A 22,517-nucleotide genomic window follows, 5' to 3' on the forward strand; every position below is an offset into this window, starting at 1 on the left:
TATCTATCTATCTATCTATCTATCTATCTATCTATCTATCTATCTATCTATCTATCTATCTATCTATTATCTATCTATCTATCTATTCTATCATCTATCTATCTATCTATCTATCTTATCTATCTATCTATCTATCTATCTATTATCTATCTATCTATCTATTATCTATCTATCTATCTATCTATCTATTATCTATCTATCTATCTATCTATCTATCTATCTATCTATCTATCTATTATCTATCTATCTATTATCTATCTATCTATCTATCTATCTTTCTATCTATCTATCTAGCTAGCTATCTATCTATCTATTATCTATCTATCTATCTATCTAGCTAGCTAGCTATCTATCTATCTATCTACCTATCTATCTATCTGATTTGTATGCCGCCCCTCTCCGTAGACTCAGGGCGGTTAACAACAATAATAAGACAATGTAAACAAATCTAATATTTAAGTTAATTAAAAAACCCCAATTTAAGAAACCAATCATACATACAGACATACCATGCATAAATTTTATAAGCCAAGGGGGAAAGTCTCAATTCCCCATGTCTGATGACAGAGGTGGGTTTTAAGGAGCTTACGAAAGGCAAGGAGGGTGAGGGCAACTCTGATATCTGGGTGGAGTTGGTTCCAAAGGGTCGGGGCTGCCACAGAGAAGGCATAATATGCATAAATAAAGTGCAGTATAAAACCTATACAAACTGTAGCATTTTCCCTCATGAAAACACCTTCGGAGAAAAGAATTGATACTTCCCAGCTCCAAAGGACTACAATTCCCATCCCTCCCAGACCGTGGCAATGATGGGCCTTGTTGCCTGACCTGACAGAAGGCTATCCATGCTAACCAATTGTGTGCACAATTTGAGAAAGGCATCTTCCTATACTAAGTTAGAACCTTCTGCATCCTCCTGCCCCCAAATAACATTAAGATTCTAGTCCTCATGGTGTTGATCAAAGCACAGATGGAAAGAAGAATATAGCAAGTTGAGCTAGCTAGCCAAAGCTTTTTCCAGGGTTTCAAGCAAGGCTGAAAAAAGGGAATTCAAACCAGGTATTTCATTTAAAAAAAAATATCTTTCTGAACCTTTCAAGACCAGTTTGGTTCTTACCTGGATTATTTCAGACTACTGGATGAGGTTTAACAGCAGAATTCTGCAAGACTTTTAAAATCCATGCTTACATTTATAAATGTAGCAGCTCAAGCACCTTCTTTGGAGCTCAAAACTCCAAGAGAGGGATCTTGGAATCTTAGTGGACAACCCATTAAATGTGAGCCAGCTGTGTGCAGCAGCAGCCCAAAAAAGCCAATGCAATCGTCAATTGCATACAATCAAGGGAGGAACTAATATTTGATTGATTGATTGATTGATTGATTGTATTTATAGGATGCACATTCCAAAGCCGGCTCACAGCGGCTAACAAATGCGATAAATACAATAATATTAAAATACAATCACAAATACAAAAAAATAAAATCAGTAATAGCGATAAAGTGTTCTGAAACTTCAGATCGTGCAGAATGCATATGCGAGAGCAATCATGGGCTTCCCTAAGTATGCCCATGTTACACCAACACTCCGCAGTCTGCATTGGTTGCCGATCAATTTCCGGTCACAATTCAAAGTGTTGGTTATGACCTATAAAGCCCTTCACGGCATCGGACCAGAATATCTCCGGGACCGCCTTCTGCCGCACGAATCCCAGCAACCGGTTAGGTCCCACAGAGTGGGCCTTCTCCGGGTCCCATTGATTAAATAATGTCGTTTGGTGGGACCCAGGAGAAGAGCCTTCTCTGTGGCGGCCCCGACCCTCTGGAACCAGCTTCCCCCAGATATCACAGTTGCCCCCACCCTCTTTGCCTTTCGCAAGCTCCTTAAAACCCACTTCTGTCGTCAGGCATGGGGGAATTGAAATTTTCCCCTCCCCCTAGGCTTATAGAATTTATACATGGTATGCTTGTATGTATGAGTGGTTATTTAAATTGGGGTTTTTAAGATTATTTTTAATATTAGATTTGTTTACATTGTCTTTTTAATTGTTGTTAGCTGCCCCGAGTCTTCGGAGAGGGCGGCATACAAATCAATCAAACAAACAAACAAACAAACAAACAAAAAAATAAATAAATAATAACTTTAAAAGAACCACATGCACACAGCAGTCAATCTAATTCCAGGCCAGCCCTGGAATTATACCACTGTATAAGCAGGGACCCTCAAACTTAGCAACTTTAAGACTTGTGGACTTCAACTCCCAAAGTTCTGGGAGTTGAAGTCCACGTCTTAAAATTGCCAAGTTTGAAGACCTCTGCTATAACCCTTCGTAAGGCCTAAACCTAGTGTGCTGCATCCAGTTTGGGTCACCACCATACAAAAAAAGATGTTGAGACTCTAGCAAACGTGCAGAGAAGAGCAACCAAGGTGATGAGGGCACTGGGTGCTAGAACCTACAAAGAGAGGTTGCAGGAACTGGGCATGGCCAATATTTGAGAGGCTGCCACAGAGAGGAGGGGGTCAGGCTGTTTTCCAAAGCCCTTGAAGGCCAGACAAGGAATAATGGATGCAAACTGACCCAGGAGAGATTCAAGCTGGAAATAAGGAGGAACTTTCTGACAGTGAGAACGAGCAATCCATGGAACAGAAGTTGCCTTCAAAAGTTGTGGGAGCTTCCTCCCTGGAGGCTTTCAAGAGGAGACTGGACTGACATTTGTCAGGAATGGTGGAGTCTTCCTGCTTGGGCAGGGGGTTGGACTAGATGACCTACAAGGTCCCTTCCAACTCTGTGTAGGTAGCCCTGTCCAGTAGGATTTCTACCATAAAAGGAGTCTCCTTTTTCCTTTTAAATTTGTGACTCGTCACCACTGTCCTCTGATCAAAGAGCTAGGTTAAATCTTCCATGGTGTAATTGTGGGTGGGGTGGGGTGGGCTTAAGATCCAACCCCCACCTTAATTTCCCAAACCTCAGCAATCCCATCCACCCAAAGAAAAATGCAAACTCCCTCCCGCCCCCCAATACTGGCTTATTCTGCTTTCAACCAACACGTTCTTCAAAAGCCACGAGGGCTAGAATCTTAGTTTAATTTTTGGGGAGGTGCAGAAGGTCCCCAGTCTAAGCCTAAAATACCCTGAAAATGCACCCCTCCCTCCCAAAACAGACGACCTCTCCAACGAGCCTTTCTCCTCCCCCACAACCCTTCCCCTCCCTTGCCGGATGGTTTTAAAAAAACACAAGTCCAGCCATGACAAAGCAGAGTTGAGAAGGACCAGGGTGGAGATGGGTGGAGAACCAGCTGCAGAGCCCCCACTGGCTGCAGATAAGACAGCCCCAGACAGACAGACAGAGAGACAGACACCTCCCTCTTCCTCCCCAGGGGGAACCCAGCTCGGATCCATTAGCCCTGCCATCCGATACCCGTTTGGTCCAGCCACTGCTGCATCCCTGCCTGAAAGCATCCTTACCTTCTGGTCTTCCATCTTCAGCGCTGGCTTGGAAAGCGAGCGGGTTTCTGTGTGTATGTGTGTGTGGAGGGGGTGTGTGGATTCCCAAAAGCTTCTGGCCCCCTCCAGCAGCTCTCGGGCGGGGCGTTTGGGAAGGAAGAAAGGGGCCTGCCTCTACTAATTCCTCCCCCCTCCCTTCTCTGGAATTAACAAAGCTGTTGGGAGCTGTTGAACTCACAAGCTCTCTGTGTGCGCAGCTGCAGAGGGATTTTGGGAAATGTAGTCCAGGATAGAGAGAGAGAGAGAAAGAGAAAGAGAGAGAGGGAGAGAGAGAGAGGGAGAGGGAGAGAGAGAGAGACAAAGAGAGAGGGGAGAAAGAGAGAGAAAGAGAGAGAGAGAAAGAGGGGGGAGAAAGAGAGAGAGAGAGAGAAAGAGAGAGAGAGAGAAAGAAAGAAAGGGAGAGAGAGAAAGAGAGAGAGAGAAAGGGAGAGAGAGAGAAAGGGAGAGAGATAAAGAGAGAGGGAGAGAGGGAGAGAGAGGGAGAGAAAGAGAGAGAGAAAGAGGGGGGGAGAAAGAGAGAGAGAAAGGGAGAGAGAGAAAGAGAGAGAGAAAGAGAGGGGGGAGAGAGGAAGAGAGAGAAAGAGAGGGGGGAGAGAGGGAGAGAGAGAAAAAGCAGGGGGGGGGGGAAACCCACAAGAGTGAACAAAGGATTTGGCATGTTGAGCCAAAATCGTTGTTGTTTTTTTTTAAAAAAACAAAGCTTTAACAATATATCTAGGTTTCTCTCCTTTCTGTGTAACACCCCCCAATGTCAGGATTCCAAACATGGTTTGAATCAGAATAGACCCGGAAGGGACTTTGAATGTCTCCTAGCCCTCTGCTCAAACAGGAGATCCTATACAATTTCAAACCAGCGACTGTCTAAACTCCAGCGATAGAGCACCCACAAATTCTGGAGGCAAGTAGTTCCGCTGGTTAATTTGTGCTCACTATGAGGAATCGCCTCCTTAATTCCAGGTTGTGTCTCTCCTCGGTTAGTTTCCATCTGTTGTTTCTTCTCTTCTGGTGCTTTTTTCAAAAATAAGTTTCCCCCCCGCCCCTCCTCTTTCTGGGAGTCCCTGAAATACTGGAAGACTTACTATCGTAAGTCCTTCCATTCTCTAGACTAGCCAAAGCCAATTCCTGCAACCGTTTTTCATGTTTTAGTCTCCTGGCCTTTTAATCATCTTACTTGCTCTTCTCTGCACTTTCTGCCTATTTAATTTATGTTTTTATTGTTTTTCTTAGAGACATAGAAACATAGAAGACTGACGGCAGAAAAAGACCTCATGATCCATCTAGTCTGCCCTTATACTGTTTTCTGTATTTTATCTTAGGATGGTTACATGTTTTTCCCAGGCATGTTTAAATTCAGTTCCTATGGATTTACCAACTAAGTCTGCTGGAAGTTTGTTCCAAGCATCTACTACCCTTTCAGTAAAATAATATTTTCTCATGTTGCTTTTGATCTTTCCCCCAACTAACTTCAGATTGTGTCCCCTTGTTCTTGTGTTCACTTTCCTATTAAAAACACTTCCCTCCTGAACCTTAATTAACCCTTTGACATATTTAAATGTTTCGATCATGTCCCCCCCCCTTTTCCTTCTGTCCTCCAGACTATGCAGATTGAGTTCATAAAGTCTTTCCTGATACGTTTTATGCTTAAGACCTTCCACCATTCTTGTAGCCGTTCAATTTTGTCAATATCTTTTTGTAGGTGAGGTCTCCAGAACTGAACACAGTACTGTATTCCAAATGTGGTCTCACCAGCGCTCTATATAGCGGGATCACAATCTCCCTCTTCCTGCTTGTTATACCTGTAGCTATGCAGCCAAGCATCCTACTTGCTTTCCCTACCGCCTGACTGCACTGTTCACCCATTTTGAGACTGTCAGAAATCACGACCCCTAAATCCTTCTCTTCTGAAGTTTTTGCTAACACAGAACTGCTAATATAATACTCAGATTGAGGATTCCTTTTCCCAAGAGCATTATTTTACATTTGGAAACATTAAACTGCAGTTTCCATTGCTTTGACCATTTATCTAGTATCTTTATTTCTTTTCCATTTTTAATTTATTTTTTTAAATTTAATTTTAAAAATAAAACCCGAAAACAAAGTTATCACACATAAGCGTGTTTACATTTTACAGTTCTGTGTCCTCGGTTTACATTCTTTAGGCCTTCATACCAATCTACGGTATTTCTTTTCCTTTCGAGCCAATTATGCAATTTTTCCCATACAGTAAATAATTATTTTTCTTGATGGTTCTGCAATTTGAATGTAAGTCTACTCATTGTTGCACAGTCCACCATTTATTCTCTGTCAGTATATTCTCATCGAAAGAAGCCTACCACAAACCACCCAAAGTCCCATAATATTTTAATATATTGAATGGCTTCCTTGATTCTAGAAGATCTGCATTTGAAAGTTGTTCTACCTGTCTGATTAGTGTTGTGGTTAGCTCTGGCCCTGCTCCTGCCCCAAGGACTGTGGATGTGGGGGAGACATCCACATGCTGCAGGCCTGTTTTGCCCCCCTCCCCCGGTGGAATCTGCTGATGAAGGCTCCTCTGACCAAGAAGACATGAGTGACAGGGAGGAGGAGAGTGTGGCAGACAGCTCAGAAGGAGATCAATTATCTAGCTCCTCCTTGGATTCAGAACAAGAGTTAATGATACAGCCAAGCATGCGGAGAGCGATGCATAGGCAAAAACAACAGAGAGATTACTATCAAAGAAAATGAGGCCACCTGTGGTTGGGTGGGGCTGTGGTCATTAGTGCGGCTGCTATAAATAGCAGCTTGTGGGTTTGGCCATTGTGGAGGATTATCTGATCGTTGTGTTTCGTGACTGCTTTACTGACGTTGACTTTTTGTGTGCTGATTTTTCCATGCTTTGAAGCTAAACCAGAGCAAAGTGTGTTTCACTTGGTGAAAGAAGAAGGACTGTGAATTACCTCACAGCTGCAAGCTAAGTATCACAGAACTGATAAGGGACTTGTACAAATTTCCAGTTTGTTTGGAGACGAGTGCTCTTTGCTATACCAAAAGAGGGCTTGGTTTAAGTGAATTTTCATTATAAAGAACATTGTTTTGAATTTTCAAACATGTGTGTGTCTGAAATTTGTACCTGTGAATTTTTGGGAGGATTGTACCAGAGAGCCCGACAGAACAGATTAGAATTACAGTGATACTTCTACCTAAGAACACCTCTACTTAAGAACTTTTCTAGATAAGAACTGGGTGTTCAAGATTTTTTTGCCTCTTCTTAAGAACCATTTTCTACTTAAGAACCCAAGCCCTGAAAAATTTCCCAGGAAATTTGAGAGCAGCACGAAGGCCCGGCCAGTTTCCTGCCATTCCCCTTTAATCACGGCCATCTTGGGCTTTTCTGGGCTGCCAGAGGAGCTTTTCGGTGGCGCTTAAGGAGGCTTTGGCAGTCTAGAGCAGTGTTTCCCAACCTTTTTTGAGCCGCGGCACATTATTCATATTTTCAAAATCCTGGGGAACATTGAAAGGGGGGGTGGGGGGTGGGGGGTGGGCTAAAGAAAAGTTTGGACAAAAAAACCCTCTCTCTTCCTCCCTTTCGCTCTATTTCTCCCTCTTTCTCTCTTTTCCTTCCTTCCCTTCTTTCTCTCTCTCCATCCCTCTTTCTTCCTTCCTCTCTTTTTTGCTCTTTCTCTCCCTCCTTCCCTTCCTCTGTCTTTCTCTCTCTCTTGCTATCTCTTTCTTGCTTTTTTCTCTTTCTTGCTCTCTCTCTCTCTTTCACTGTCTCTTGCTATATGTCTCTTTCTTTGCCTCTCTTGCTATCTCTCTGTCTCTCTTGCTATGTCTCTCTTTCTTTCTCTCTCTCTCTCTGCCTCTCTTGCTATGTCTCTCTTTCTCTCTTGCTATGTCTCTCTTTCTTTCTCTTTCTCTCTCTGCCTCTCTTGCTATGTCTCTCTTTCTCTCTTGCTATGTCTCTCTTTCTCTTTCTCTCTCTGCCTCTCTTGCTATGTCTCTTTCTTTCTCTTTCTCTCTCTGCCTCTCTTGCTATGTCTCTCTTTCTCTCTTGCTATGTCTCTCTTTCTTTCTCTCTCTCTCTCTGCCTCTCTTGCTATGTCTCTCTTTCTCTCTCTCTCTGCCTCTCTTGCTATGTCTCTCTTTCTCTGCCTCTCTTGCTGCCTCTCTTTCTCTCTCTGTCTCTTTCTCTGCCTCTCTTGCTGTCTCTCTCTCTGCCTCTCTTATATGTCTCTCTTTCTTTCTCTCTCTCTCTCTCAGCTGACTGCAAGCAGGAGCCCTGACGGCAGCTGGACGTGCTGTTGGACGCCGTATATGCCAAGCCCGCAGCGCCAGCAGTACGGTGTCCAGCAGCACGTCCAATCGCCACCGTCAGGGCTCCCACTTGCAGTCAGCTGAGAGAGAGAGAGAGAGAGAGAGAGCTCCCGCCGCCTGGAGCTCCCTCTCGCCGCCGCCATCTCCCCGCGACTGCCTGCGGCCGCTGCAGCCACCACCACCCCGCTCCCTCCGCCAGTGCCCTCCCGCTGGGCCCCAAAGGACACTTGCCGCCGACGCCAGGGCCCGGCAGGAGGGCACTGGCGGGGGGGACCGGGGAGGGGGTGCGGCTGCAGCTGGGAAAGGCGCAGGGAGGGAAGCTGCCTGCCCGCCTGCCTCGGGGAGCCGCGCTTGCAGCCGCAAACCAAAAGGGCAACCCCCGCGCGCTCCCCAGCCCCGGCCCGCCTCTGCGCCCCCGCCCGGCCCGCGCTCTCTCCTGTCCTCTCCTGCCCGATGTCGTGGTTTCCGGCGCTCTCCTGCTGGGCCCCAAAGAAGGAAGGCGGGGAAAAGGCGCGAGGAACGAAGCTCTCCTTCTTCTTCCTGCCTTCCTTCTTTGGGGCTCAGCAGGAGAGCGCCGGAAACCGCGGCATCGGGCAGGAGCCGGGGGACAGCTGCGAGCGGGCGCTCCAGGTCGGCACCGGCAGCGCCCCGCCCAGCTGGAGCTTCCGTAGCTCTGCGGCACACCTGGCAGTGTCTCGCGGCACACTACTGTGCCGCGGCACACCGGTTGGGAAACGCTGGTCTAGAGTGAACGGAGCGTTTTCCTTTCTCTGGGCACTTGGAGAGGGAATAAACCACTTCGCTGTGGTGACTCCCTCGCTCTGCCTCCCATGCACCCGGTGCGAGGTTGCCTCCTGGAGCATCTGGGCGTGGAAAGGCAAAAGGGGGCGCTTCACCCCAGCCGGATCAACTCGGCTTCATCCAAACCGAGGAGTCACCACAGCAAAGGAAAGGCGCTGGCTACAAAGCGAGGGAGCGAGAGGAGAGGGGAGCCCTTCAGCATGGGAAGGAAGAGGAAGCAGGTAGCAGCAGCAGTAGCTGCTGCCTTTTGGCCAAAGAGCGAGAGGTTCCCCCCTCTCGCCCACCTGGGTTTCTCTCTCTGGTGCAGTGTATGGGAGGCAGCCTCGCGCCGGGTGTATGAGAGGCGTATGCTCCTCCTGGCCACCTAAGAGTCCCTGTTTTTTCTTTTTTAAGCCTTAAAGGTTTGGATTTTTTTTGATTATCCTCACCTCACCTCTTTCCTTTGGCAGCGACTGTCCTCCTCCTCTTCCTCCTCCTCCTCCTCCCGCCCAAATTCTGAGGTTTATTTCTTTCCTAATGGGTTTGCATGCATTATTTGCTTTTACATTGATTCCTACCTCAGGGACCGCCTTCTGCTGCACAAATCCCAGTGGCCAGTTAGGTCCCACAGAGTGGGTCTTCTCCGGGTCCCGTCAACTAAATAATGCTGCTTGGCGGGACCCAGGGGAAGAGCCTTCTCTGTGGTGGCCCCGGCCCTCTGGAGCCAACTCCCCCCAGAGATTAGAATTGCCCCCACTCTCCTTGCCTTTCGAAAGCTTCTTAAAAGCCACCTCTGCCGCCAGACATGGGGAATTAAGACTTCTTCTCCCCCTAGGCCGTTACAATTGTATGCATGGTATGTTTGTATGTATGTTTGGTTTTATATATTAAGGGGTTTTAATTTGCTTTTAGTATTGGATTATTATTGTATATTGTTTATGATTGTTGTTAGCCGCCCTGAGTTTTCGGAGAGGGGCGGCATATAAATCCAATAAAACTTGAAACTTGAAACTATGGGGAAAATTGCTTCTACTTACAAACTTTTCTACTGAAGGACCTGGTCACGGAACGAATTAAGTTCTTAAGTAGAGGCAGCACTGTAGTGTCTTCTGGACAAGGGTCACATTGGTAGCAGCAAACCTTCTCACCCTCTGGAACAGTTCTCTCCTCTCCTGCCTGGCACCTGTTCCTGCCACACCTGACAAAGGGCACCTTCTAAGAGAGGAAAGGGAAAACTTTGAGATCGTCTAATTGATGAGCAGGCATCCATTAAATTCCACATTGAGATTTCCATCTTCCAAAGGTCTTTAGAAGAATTGGTTCACCATCCTGAATCATCAACCATATATGATAGTCTAGCCCCTGTTAAGATATGTATAATTAAGTAGGAGCTTGCTTTCATTTGTTGTCCTCTAATAATTCCTAGTAAGTACATTTCTGATTTTAATTCTACTTCATAATTTATTATTTCTTTTCTTTATTTCTTTATTTCTTTATTATTTCTTTCTTTCTTTCTTTCTTTCTTTCTTTCTTAATTAATTTCTTTCTTTCTTTCTTTCTTTCTTTCTTTCTTTCTTTCTTTCTTTATTATTTCTTTATTTCTTATGCATGCGTGGAATCAAACATATTGGCGAAAAATGCCCAAATCTTCCTTGCACGAGTGTCTTCACACGAGATTTCGCTTCCTGTGCAATTGTGCAGAAGCTAAATCTCGCGTCGATGGGCACACACATATCCACCCGCAACAGCCTGAGAAGGCACACTAGTAGCACCAAAGACGGCAGTCCTTCGCTGAGCCCAACTCTTTGCAGACTCTGAGTGGCCTACAGTAATAAAAATAATCTGGTATTTGAGGGGCCACCACCAAGAAGAGGGCGTCAATTTATTTCCCAAAGCACCCGAAGGCAGGACAACAACAAACAACAGATGGAAACTAACCAAGGAAGCATTTCGGTTAGGCCTAATTGATCAAAAGATGGGGAAAAACCCAGTACTGTACTATATAACATTGCCTATATTAACGGCAGCCAGAATCACAATAACACAATATTGGAAACAAAGAGAACTACCAGATGATTATACACTAATAAAAAAAATTATGGATTGTGTAGAAGCAGATATGTTGACATTTAAAATAAACAATAAGGAAGACTCGGTGCATTATAAAACTTGGGATACATGTTATGAATGGTTAGAAACAAGAAAAGAACAAAACTAATACAATGATATCTCATCTTATGAACTTAATTGGTTCCGGGATGAGGTTTGTAAAGTGAAAAGTTTTTAAGACGAAACAATGTTTCCCATAGGAATCAACGGAAAAGCGATTAATGTGTGCAAGCCCAAAACTCACCCCTTTTGCCAGCTGAAGCGCCCGTTTTTGCCCTGCTGGGATTCCCCTGAGGCTCCCCTCCATGGAAAACCCCACCTCAGGACTTCTGTGTTTTTGTGATATTGCAGGGGAATCCCAGCAGGGGATTCCCAGCAGCGCAAAAACGGGTGCTTCGCTGGCAACGGAAGTCTGGAGGTGGGGTTTCCCAGCGAGGGGAGCCTCAGCAAAATTGCAGCATCGCAAAAACACGGAAGTCCTCAAAACCCCACCTCTGGACTTCCGTGTTTTTGTGATCCTGGGATTTCGCTGAGGCTCCCCTCGCTGGGAAACACCAGTTTTTGTGCTGGTGGGATTCCCCTGCTGGGATGCCCCTGCAGCATTGCAAAAACATGGAAGTCCGGAAGTGGTGTTTCCCTTGGAGGAGAGCCTCAGGGGAATCCTAGCAGCGCAAAAATGGGCGCTTCGCTGGCAACAGAAGTCCGGAGGCGGGGCATCCCAATGGTGGCGGCTTGGGTTTGTAAGGTGAAAATAGTTTGGAAGAAGAGGCAAAAAAATCTTAAACCCCGGGTTTGTACCTCGAAAAATTTATATGAGGTATCACTGTATAGAGGTATGAATTAAATATAAAATAAAAAGGATAAAGTTACTTAACTAATAACATTTTAAAGATAAATTATGAACCGTTTGACTTGTATCAATTGAGATATTGTAATATTGATTGATTAAAGGCGGTTGAAAGCAAAACAAACATGTATATAAATCAAATAATCTAATATTTTTTTTCAATATCACCGTCTGTAATAGCCATAAAAATGACTAAGAAGATTTTGTGTTTAATGGGTGTGAATAATTTAATTGAATATTCTTTCTTTTTTTTCATGTGTGAATGTATAATTTTTGTCTTAAGTGTTTATATGTTCTGTTTTTAAATTATATATTTAAATTAATTTTTTTTAAAGGAAACTCACCAACGAAGGAAGCAACCTGGAATTAAGGAGAAATTTCCTAATAGGGGGAACAATTAACCAGTGGGACAGCTTGCCACCGGAAGTTGTGGGTGCTTCAACATTGGAGGCTGGGGTGAAGTTCAGCAGGTTCTGGAGAACCAGTAGAGGAAATTTTTAGTTTGGCGAACAGGCAAACAGGGCAGGAATAGGGATTTTGCAGTATCCTTCCCCGCCACGCCCACCAAGCCACACCCACAGAACTGGTAGGGAAAAAATTTGAATTTCACCCCTGACTGGGAGGGTTTTTAAAAAAGAGACTGGACTGCCCCTTGTCTGAAAGGTATAGAGTCTCCTGCTGGAGCAGGGGGTTGAACTAGATGACCTCTAAGGTCCTTTCCAGCCCAATGTTGATTTTGTAAGTCAACCGCTGCATTTAACAAGAGCTGCGAAGCCATTCCATCCCATGGCCATTAGGGGGCGCTTAAAGCTAACCAATTGAGAATTCATCCACCCAATTGCTCACCTTTCCTGTTACTCCTTATATAAACAATATACAGTTTGATTATCCAATAAGATCCGAGTCATCAATTGTAAGCAAAGAACTACCTGCAATTCTTAATTTGTAAGTTACCTTAAGCAACTGTGTTAAGTTAGGATGGATATCCCAAAAGGTTAGATATGATCCACTTCCGAAATTAGACTTTCTTTCTTTCTTTCTTTCTTTCTTTCTTTCTTTCTTTCTTTCTTTCTTTCTTTCTTTCTTTCCTTCCTTCCTTCCTTCCTTCCTTCCTTCCTTCCATCCTCTTCCTTCTTCCTTCCCCTTCTTCTTTTTAAATAATAATTAATTAATAATAATTTATTGGATTTGTATGCCGCCCCTCTCTGCAGACTCGGGGCGGCTAACAACAATAATAAACACAACATGTACAATCCAATAATAAAAAACAACTAAAAACCCCTATTATAAAACCAAACATACACACAAACATACAATGCATGACTTGAAATGGCCTAGGGGGAAGAGCTATCTCAACTCCCCCATGCCTGGCGGTATAAATGAGTCTTGAGTAGTTTACGAAAGACAGGGAGGGTGGGGGCAGTTCTAATCTCCAGGGGGAGTTGGTTCCAGAGGGCTGGGGCCGCCACAGAGAAGGCTCTTCCCCTGGGGCCTGCCAAACGACATTGTTTAGTCGACGGGACCCGGAGAAGGCCAACTCTGTGGGACCTTATCGGTCGATGGGATTCGTGCGGTAGCAGGCGGTTCCAGAGGTAATCTGGTCCAATGCCATGTAGGGCTTTAAAGGTCATGACCAACACTTTGAATTGTGACCGGAAACTGATCGGCAGCCAATGCAAGCCACGGAGTGTTGAAGAAACGTGGGCAAATCTTGGAAGCCCCACGATGGATCTCGTGGCCACGTTCTGCACGATCTGAAGTTTCCGAACACTTCAGAGGTAGCCCCATGTAGAGAGCGTTGCAGTAATTGAACCTCGAGGTGATGAGGGCATGAGTGACTGTGAGCAATGACTCCCTGACCAAATAGGGCCGCAACTGGTGCACTAGGTGAACCTGGGCAAACGCCCCCCTTGCCACAGCCGAAAGATGATGTTCCAATGTCAGCTGTGGCTCGAGGAGGACACCCAAGTTGCGGACCCTCTCTGAGGGGGTCAACATTTTCCCCCCCAAGGGTAATGGACGGACAGATGGAATTGTCCTTGGGAGGCAATACCCCCAGCCACTCCGTCTTGTCTGGGTTGAGTTTGAGCTTGTTGTCACCCATCCAGTCCCCAACAGCCTCCAGGCACCGGCACATCACTTCCACTGCTTCGTTGACTGGACATGGGGTGGAGATGTATAGCTGGGTATCATTGGTGTATTGATGATACCTCACCCCATGCCCTTCCTTGCCCCATGCCCTTCCTTCCTTCCTTCCTTCCTTCCTTCCTTCCTTCCTTCCTTCCTTCCTTCCTTCCTTCCTTCCAAACATAGATTTCATTTATCAGCCAGGGGACAGCATCCGAATTTTGCTCATATGACCATGTGGATGGTTATGTGAAAAATGGTCTTAAAGCCACTTTTTTCAATGCCGTTGTAATTTCGAACGGTCGTTAAATGAATCATCGTAAGTCAAGGAGGAGACCTGCATTTATTTGACCCTTCCATATCACTTGCAATATGTTTCTCTCTGTCTTTGTCTTCCTGCTCTTTTAATATCTGTAAAACCGCTCAGAGTCAGTGGGGACTGAGGTGGTGATAAAGAGACACGGATGGAATAAAAATGAAAAACAACCCAGCAAGCGATGCATTTTTAAAAACAAAAATGGGGATTTATCTTGAAATAATAACTTGTGGCTGTTGAGATTCTCAAAGGGATAAAACCAAGTCGCTCCTTCAGATCTCCGCTTGCTCACAAGTGTGGGAACATTTACTTATGGGAGATGAATTGTAGGAACCATAGTCACAGAAACATAGTTTTTTGAGAAAAGCAGTTTCCGAGCCAGGAAGATTTTCTCTCTGGGCAGGAAGCCTCTGTTGTTCGGAGATCAGCACTTGCTGTTTATTTTTATAACAAAATTCCTGTGCACACAATTACAATGATTGACTTACCCCCAAAGATAGCTAACTAGTAACCTAATCCTACATAGCTTCTGCTCCGGTAATCTCACACTACTAGCCAGAGCATACAAAACATTCGCCAGACCAATCCTCGAATACAGCTCATCTATCTGGAATCCACACTGCATTTTGGACATAAACACTCTAGAAAATGTCCAGAGATACTTTACTAAAAGAGCCCTCCTCCACTCGCAACAGAGTACCCTACGTAACTAGACTTACAATCCTAGGCTTAGAAATTTTAGAACTACGTCGCCTTAAACACGACCTAAGCATAGCCCATAAAACCATCTGCTACAATGTCCTTCCTGTTAATGGCTACTTCAGCTTCAACCACAACAACACAAGAGCACACAACAGATACAAACTTAAAGTAAATTGCTCTAAATTCAACTGCAGGAAATACAATGTTAGTAACCAAGTATAATAATAGTAATAATGATGATAATGATAATGATAATGGTAATAATAATAATAATAATAATAATAGTAATAATAATAATAATAATAATAATAATAATAATATAATATTACATTTGTATGCCGAGTCCTTTGTAGGACTTGCAGCGGCTCACAACAGCAAAAGCAATACAATAAAATAAAAATCCAATGATAATAAACTAAATTAAAACCCATAATTACTAAAAAAACAGACAGGTCAGCACAATCACACCATTCTCAAATGCTTGAATCAGAAGGTAGGGAGGAGGGAGTTAATCCCCCCATGCTTGGTGACATAAGTGGGTCTTAGGCATCTTGCGGAAGGCAAGGAGGGTGGGGGCAATTTGGATCTCTGTGGGGGGGAGTTGATTCCAGAGGGCCGGGGCTGCCACAGAGAAGGCTCTTCCCCTAGGTCCCACCAGATGACATTGTTTAGTTGACGGGACCCTAAGGAGACCAACTCTGTGGGACCTTATCGGTCGCTGGGATTCATACATCAGAAGGCGGTCTCGGAGATTGTGGGCAGATTGTGCCAGTGTGGCAAGTCCTCCTTCTGCTTCCGCCCAGGTGGGTGGGCATAAGATAGCTTTGCGGCTGCATCTGTTTCCTTCTGAAAATCACCCCCCTCTCAAGGTAAACATCAGGCCTTCTATAGATAGTGTGGCAAGCCATTGATTGATCACCAACTTCTGCACCTGGCTTGACACAAGGAATGATGGATGGAAGCTGACCGGTGGGAGTGATCAGCCAGTGGAACAGAAGTTGCCTGCGGAGGTTGCCAATTTATCCAGTACAGTGGTACCTCGAGATACGAGTTTAATTCGTTCCGGACCTGGGCTCTTAAGTCGAGCAGCTCTTATCTCGAACGACTTTTCCCCATAGGAATTAATGTAAATAATTTTAATTGGTTCCAGCCCTCAAAAAACTCACAAAGTTAGTCTAAATTATGCAGAAAGACATGTTTTTAATGAAGAAATGTACATGTACATATAAATGAATAATGAAGTTTCTTTCACTTAACTTGTAAACTTTCTTAAACTTTTAAATTTACATATGTTCAACTTCTCTGCCACCCAATCCTGTAGGACAGAGGTCCCCAACCCTTTTTGCACTAGGGACCGGCTTTAAGCGATCAAGAGAGGAATGGGTGAATGAATGGACGGAGGGTGGGAAGGAAGGAAGGAAAGAGGGAAGGGACAGGAACAGAGGAAGGAAGCAAGGAAACTTATGAAAGGGGAGAGTAAGAGAGGAATGAGTGAAGGGAGGGAGGGAGGGAAGAAGGTGGGAAGGAGAAAGAAAAGAAGAAATAGAGGAAGGGAAGGTAAAAGAGAGAAAGAAAAAGAGCAAGAAAGAAAGCAAGAAAGAAAGAAAGGGGGAAGGGACAGGAACAGAGGAAGGAAGCAAAGAAACTTATGAAAGGGGAGAGTAAGAGAGGAATGAGTGAAGGGAGGGAGGGAGGGAAGAAGGTGGGAAGGAGAAAGAAAAGAAGAAATAGAGGAAGGGAAGGTAAAAGAGAGAAAGAAAAAGAGCAAGAAAGAAAGCTGCAAGCACCCCCCCGAGCCCCCCAGGCCGGCTGCAACCTTTTAAAACACGCGCGCCGCTTCGCAGCTGTCTCCTGAAGCCGAACGCGGAAGTTAGCGTTTGGCTTCAGGAGACAGCTCCTTGGCGCTTGTATCTCGAATTTGGGCTTGTAAGTAGAACAAAAATATCTCTCCCCTCCCAGCTCTTATCTCGAGTTGCTCTTAAGTAGAGCAGCTCTTATGTCGGGGTTCCACTGTATTGAGTTGCTACCCAGAAGTTGCCTGCAGAGGTTCGACTACTGCAACGTTCTCTACATGGGGCTACCCCTGAAGAGTGTTCGGAAACTTCAGATCGTGCAGAATGTGGCCGGAAGAGCTATCGTGGGGCTTTCCCAGATATACCCATGTTTCATCAACACTCCGCGGACTGCATTGGTTGCTGATCGGTTTCCAGACACAATTCAAAGTGTTGGTGATGACCTACAAAGCCCTACATGGCATCGGACCAGACTACTTATGGGACCGCCTTCTGCCGCACAAATCCCAGCGGCCGATCAGGTCTTACAGAGTCGGCCTTCTCCAGGTCCCGTCGACCAGACAATGTCGTCTGGCCGGGCCTAGGGGAAGAGCCTTCTCTGTGGCGGCCTCGGCCCTCTGGAATCAGCTCCCTCCAGAGATTCAAACTGTCCCCACCCTCCTCGCCTTTCGCAATATCCTTAAGACCCATCTACGTTGCCAGGCGTGGGGCAGTTAGTACATGCCCCCCCCCTTCTGACCATTAAATGTTATGTATGGATATGATTGTGGAATATTGATTGTGTTTTAAGATAATGAGATTTTAGTCATAGTTTTAATTTAATTATTAGATTTGTACATATATTGTTTCGTATTGAATGTTATGAGCCGCCCCGGGTCTCCAGAGAGGGGCGGCATACAAGTCTAATAAATAATAATAAGAAGAATAAGAAGAATATTTATTATTATTATTATGTCAGTACAACACAGCAAACAAGATCACTGTGCTGGATTTCGTATTTCATCACCAGTCGGGCGCTTCCCAAGCACCTAGGACTGCGTGATGTAGCAGCGAATTATGTTTGCCGATCCCAGTAAAGCAGCCTTTTGCAATTGACAGATGGAGATTTTGTCAATTCCGATGGTTTTCAAATGTCCGCTGAGATCCTTTGGCACTGCGCCCAGCGTGCCAAGTACCACTGGGACCACTTTCACTGGCTTATGCCAGAGTCGTTGCAGCTCGATTTTTAGATCTTCGTATTTCACTAATTTCTCTAGCTGCTTCTCCTCAATTCTGCTGTCCCCTGGGATTGCGATGTCAATGATCCATATTTTCTTTTTCTCCACGATCACGATGTCTGGTGTGTTATGCTTCAGAATTCGGTCAGTCTGAAGTCGGAAGTCCCACAGTAGTTTTGCTTGCTCATTTTCCACCACTTTTTCGGGCTTATGATCCCACCAGTTCTTTGCCACTGGTAAATGGTAGTTCCGGCACAAGTTCCAGTGGATAATCTGTGCCACAGCATCATGTCTATGCTTGTAGTCAGTCTGTGCGATCTTTTTGCAGCAGCTGAGTATGTGATCGATTGTTCCATCTGTTTCTTTACAGAGTCTGCACTTTGGATCGTCTGTTGATTTTTCAATTCTGGCTTTGACAGCATTTCTTCTAATGGCCTGTTCTTGTGCCGCCAGTATTAGTCCTTCTGTCTCCTTTTTGAGTTTTCCACTTGTAAGCCATGACCAGGACTAATAATAATAATAATAATAATAATAATAATAATAATAATAATAATAACAACAACAACAACAACAACAACAACAACAACAACTACAACAACAACAACAACAATAATAATAATAATAATTTCAGTGTCTTTTTTGTTTCTGTGTCACCGAAATCTCTCTCATGTGACTGTCCTCTCCTGAGATTTTGCTTTCTGTGCATGCACAGAAGCTATGATAATATGAATCCTCCCCTGGATTTCTCCTACATTTCTAGATTCCTTGCCAGCTTTTCTGGAAATTCCTGGAAGGGTGCATCATCGATGGACCAGAACCAAGACTAAAAACGTGGCATTTTTAAAAATACTGATGGCCACGTTTTTCTTTTCTTTTCTTTAATTTTAAATTTTTTATTAAGCAATATAAATTCAAGTAAATAATGCAGAAAACAAACACCATTTTTTTAAAAATTAGAGAGATATCCTGCTAACTCTACATGATTAATTAATTTGCGGTTATCCATATCGGTATTTTTTCATGCTCTGTTGATTTAACTCTATATCTCTTAAAAATAAACATATATAATTCAGTTCAAGGTGTATAAACAGATAAAGGTCAAAAAACCCACCTGATTTTTACATTTTTTTCCAGATTGTGAAATAGACCTCTTATTGGATCTCAAAGATCCGGTTTTATTCAGTTAAGATTTATGTATATTATAGCATGTCTAACCCACGAGGAAATCTATTTATCTTCAGTCTTACAATAACACCTCCTTGAAGTGTAAATAGATTAGCTGACACTTAAATAGATGGCCATGTTTTTCTATTCCTTGATTTTTCATGTATTTTTTCTTACTTCTTCCGTCAATGCCCTGCATTTTCACCGGCCACCAAGTCTTCTTCCTTGTTTTTTCTTCACTGTAACTACAAGCGAAGGATCCATTTATCTTGATTAGTCCAGCGGTTAGGCCTAATTTTTCAAACAGCGCTAATCAATTAGAAACTGGTCAGAGTGAAAGAGAGAGAGAAAAGGAGGAGGAGGAGGAAGGAGGAAGCAGGGGGAGGGGAAGAAGAAGAAGAGGAAGTGAAGAGGAAGAAGAAGAAGAAGAAGAAAGAAGAAGAAGATGAAGAAGAAGAGGAAGAGGAGGAAGAAGAAGAAGAAGAAGAAGAGGAAGAGGAAGAGGAGGAAGAAGAAGAAGAAGAAGGAAGAAGAAGAAGAAAGAAGAGGAAGAAGAAGAGGAAGAAGAAGAAGAAGAAAGAAGAAGGAGAAGGAGAAGGAAAAGAAGAAGAAGAAGAAGAAGAAGAAGAGGAAGATGAAGAAGAAGAAGAGGAAGAGGAAGAGGAAGAAGAAAAAGAAGGAGAAGAAGAAGAAGAAGAAGACGAAGAAGAGGAAGAAGACGAAGAAGAAGATGAAGACAAAGAAGAAGAAGAGGAACAGGAACAGGAAGAAGAAGAAGAGGAAGAGGAGGAAGAGGTAGAAGAAAGAAGAAGGAAGAAGGAAGAAGATGAAGACATAGAAGAAGAAGAAGAAGATGAAGAAGATGAAGAAGAAGATGAAGACAAAGAAGAAGAAGAGGAACAGGAACAGGAAGAAGAAGAAGAGGAAGAGGAAGAGGAGGAAGAGGTAGAAGAAAGAAGAAGGAAGAAGGAAGAAGAGGAAGATGAAGACAAAGAAGAAGAAGAAGAGGAAGAGGAAGAAGAGGAAGAGGAAGAGGAGGAAGAGGAAGAAGAAAGAAGGAAGAAGGAAGAAGATGAAGACGAAGATGAAGAAGAGGAAGAGGGAGAAGACGACGAAAAAGAGGAAGAAGAGGAAGAAGAAGAAGAAGGAGAAGGAGAAGAAGAAGAAGAAGGCTTAGGTCTGAGCTGTACATATTATAGTTGGCTAAATTGTAGGTCAAGGAACACATCTGAAGAAGGACCGCCGGTAGCAGAAGCAGAGAGCTGATCCAGAAAAAGGAAAATTGCACTTGATAGATGGGAGACCACAAGGCGATGCCATGGATGGAGGCTAGGCTAAATTTACAATACATGGACTTCAGCTCCCAGAATTCCCCTTGCTGGCTGGGGAGTTCTGGGAGTTGAAGTCCATGCGTTGTAAAGTATGCAGGTTGGGGAATTCTGGGAGTTGAAGTCCAACTCCCTTAATTTCAATCTTAAAACCTGCTGGCTGAGGAATTCTGGGAGTTGAAGTCCCCCCATCTTCCGAGTTGCCCAGTTCGATCAATTTCACCTGGCTCTTGGTTTTTGAAATACAGTGTTCCCTTGATTTTCGCGGGTTCGAACTTTGCGAAACGGCTATACCACGGTTTTTCAAAAATATTAATAAAAAAATACTTTGCTGGTTTTTTCCCTATACCACGGTTTTTCCCACCCGATGACGTCATATGTCATTACCAAACTTTTGTCTGCCTTTAATAAATATTTTTTAAAATAAACTTTAATAAATAAACATGGTGAGTAATAATCTAAATTAGTGATTTTCAACCTTTTTTGAGCTGCGGCACATTTTTTACATTTACGAAACCCTGGGGCACATTGAGCGGGGGGGGGCGCTAAAAAAGTTTGGACAAAAAAATTCTCTCTCTCTCTCTTCCTCCCCTTCACTCTATTTCTTTCTCCCTCCCTCTTTCTCTCCCTTCCTTCCTCTTTCTTTCTCTCTCTCTCTCCATCCCTCTTTCTTTCTCTTCCTCCCTTCCTCTCTTTTTTGCTCTCTTTCTCTCTCCCTCCCTACCTCCCTCTATGTCTTTCTCTCTCTCTCCTTCCCTCCCTCTCTTGCTCTCTCTCTCTTTCTCTCTTTCCTTCTCTTGTTTTCTCTCTCCCTTTCTCTCTCTCTCTTGCTTTCTTTCTCTCTTTCTTTCTTTCTCTCTGAGCTTCGTGGCACACCTGACCATGTCTCGCGGCACACTAGTGTGCCACGGCACACTGGTTGAAAAACACTGATCTAAATGGTTGCTAAGGGAATGGGAAATTGTAATTTAGGGGTTTAAAGTGTTAAGGGAAGGCTTGTGATACTGTTCATAGCCAAAAATAGTGTATTTACTTCCGCATCTCTACTTCGTGGAAATTCGACTTTCGCGGGCAGTCTCGAAACGCAACCCCCGCGAAAATCGAGGGAACACTGTAAATGTATTTCCAACTCTTATTTTGTTTGCTGCAAGCAGCAGCTCTTTTGATAATATTTTTTTCAGCACCGCAACATCTGTCTAATGCCTTTTGAAGCAGGGTGGAAAAATGAATATTTTTCCGGCTCCGGTTCCCTCATCTTGGCCTTCTTCCCACCAAGGAAATCTGCCTGTGCCAAAACTCCCTCTTCTCAGCCAATGCTGGACTCGTTTCAAAGGAGAGATTGCACAAACATTTCTCTGAAATGGTCTAGGCTAGTGACGGCAAACTTTCCCCCGCTCTACCGCGCGTGCCCAAGTGCCCACACTCACAATTCTGTTCTGTCGAGCTCTCTGATAGAATCCTCCCAAAAATTCACAGGTACAATTTCAGACACACACACGTTTGAAAATTCAAAACAATGTTCTTTATAATGAAAATTCACTTAAACCAAGCCCTCTTTTGGTATAGCAAAGAGCACTGGTCTCCAAACAAACTGGTAATTTGTACAAGTCCCTTATCAGTTCTGTGATACTTAGCTTGCAGCTGTGAGGCAATTCACAGTCCTCCTTCTTTCACAAAGTGAAACACACTTTGCTCTGGTTTAGTTTCAAAGCGGGGAAAAATCAGCACACAAAAGGTCAAAGTCAGTAAAGCAGTCACGAAACACCATGATCAGATAATCCTCCACAATGGCCAAACCCACAGGCTGCTATTTATAGCAGCCTCACTAATCACCACAGCCCCACCCAACCACAGGTGGCCTCATTTTCTTTGATAATAATCTCTCAGTTGTTGCTGCCTATGCATCGCTCTCCGCATGCGTGGCTGTATCATTAACTCTTGTTCTGAATCCAAGGAGGAGCTAGATAATTGATCTCCTTCTGAGCTGTCTGCCACACTCTCCTCCTCCCTGTCACTCATGTCTTCTTGGTCATAGGAGCCTTCATCAGCAGATTCCACCGGGGGGGGGGAGGCAAAACAGGCCTGCAGCATGTGGATGTCTCCCCCACATCCACAGTCCTTGGGGCAGGAGCTGGGCCAGAGCGAACCACAACACAATTCAATGCCTGGGAAGGGTAAAAACAGCTTCTCCTGGTCCCCGGAGGTTCTCTGGAGGCCAGAAACGGCCTGTTTCCCAACTTCTGGTGGTCCCAGTAGGCTCGTGTTTTGCTGTCCCAAGGCTCCAAAGGCTTCCCTGGGAGCCAGGGGAGGGTAAAAATGCTCTCCCCACCCCCCCAAAG

The sequence above is a fragment of the Erythrolamprus reginae genome, chromosome 1 (genome assembly GCF_031021105.1).
Source record: "Erythrolamprus reginae isolate rEryReg1 chromosome 1, rEryReg1.hap1, whole genome shotgun sequence".
Classification (NCBI taxonomy): domain Eukaryota; kingdom Metazoa; phylum Chordata; class Lepidosauria; order Squamata; family Dipsadidae; genus Erythrolamprus; species Erythrolamprus reginae.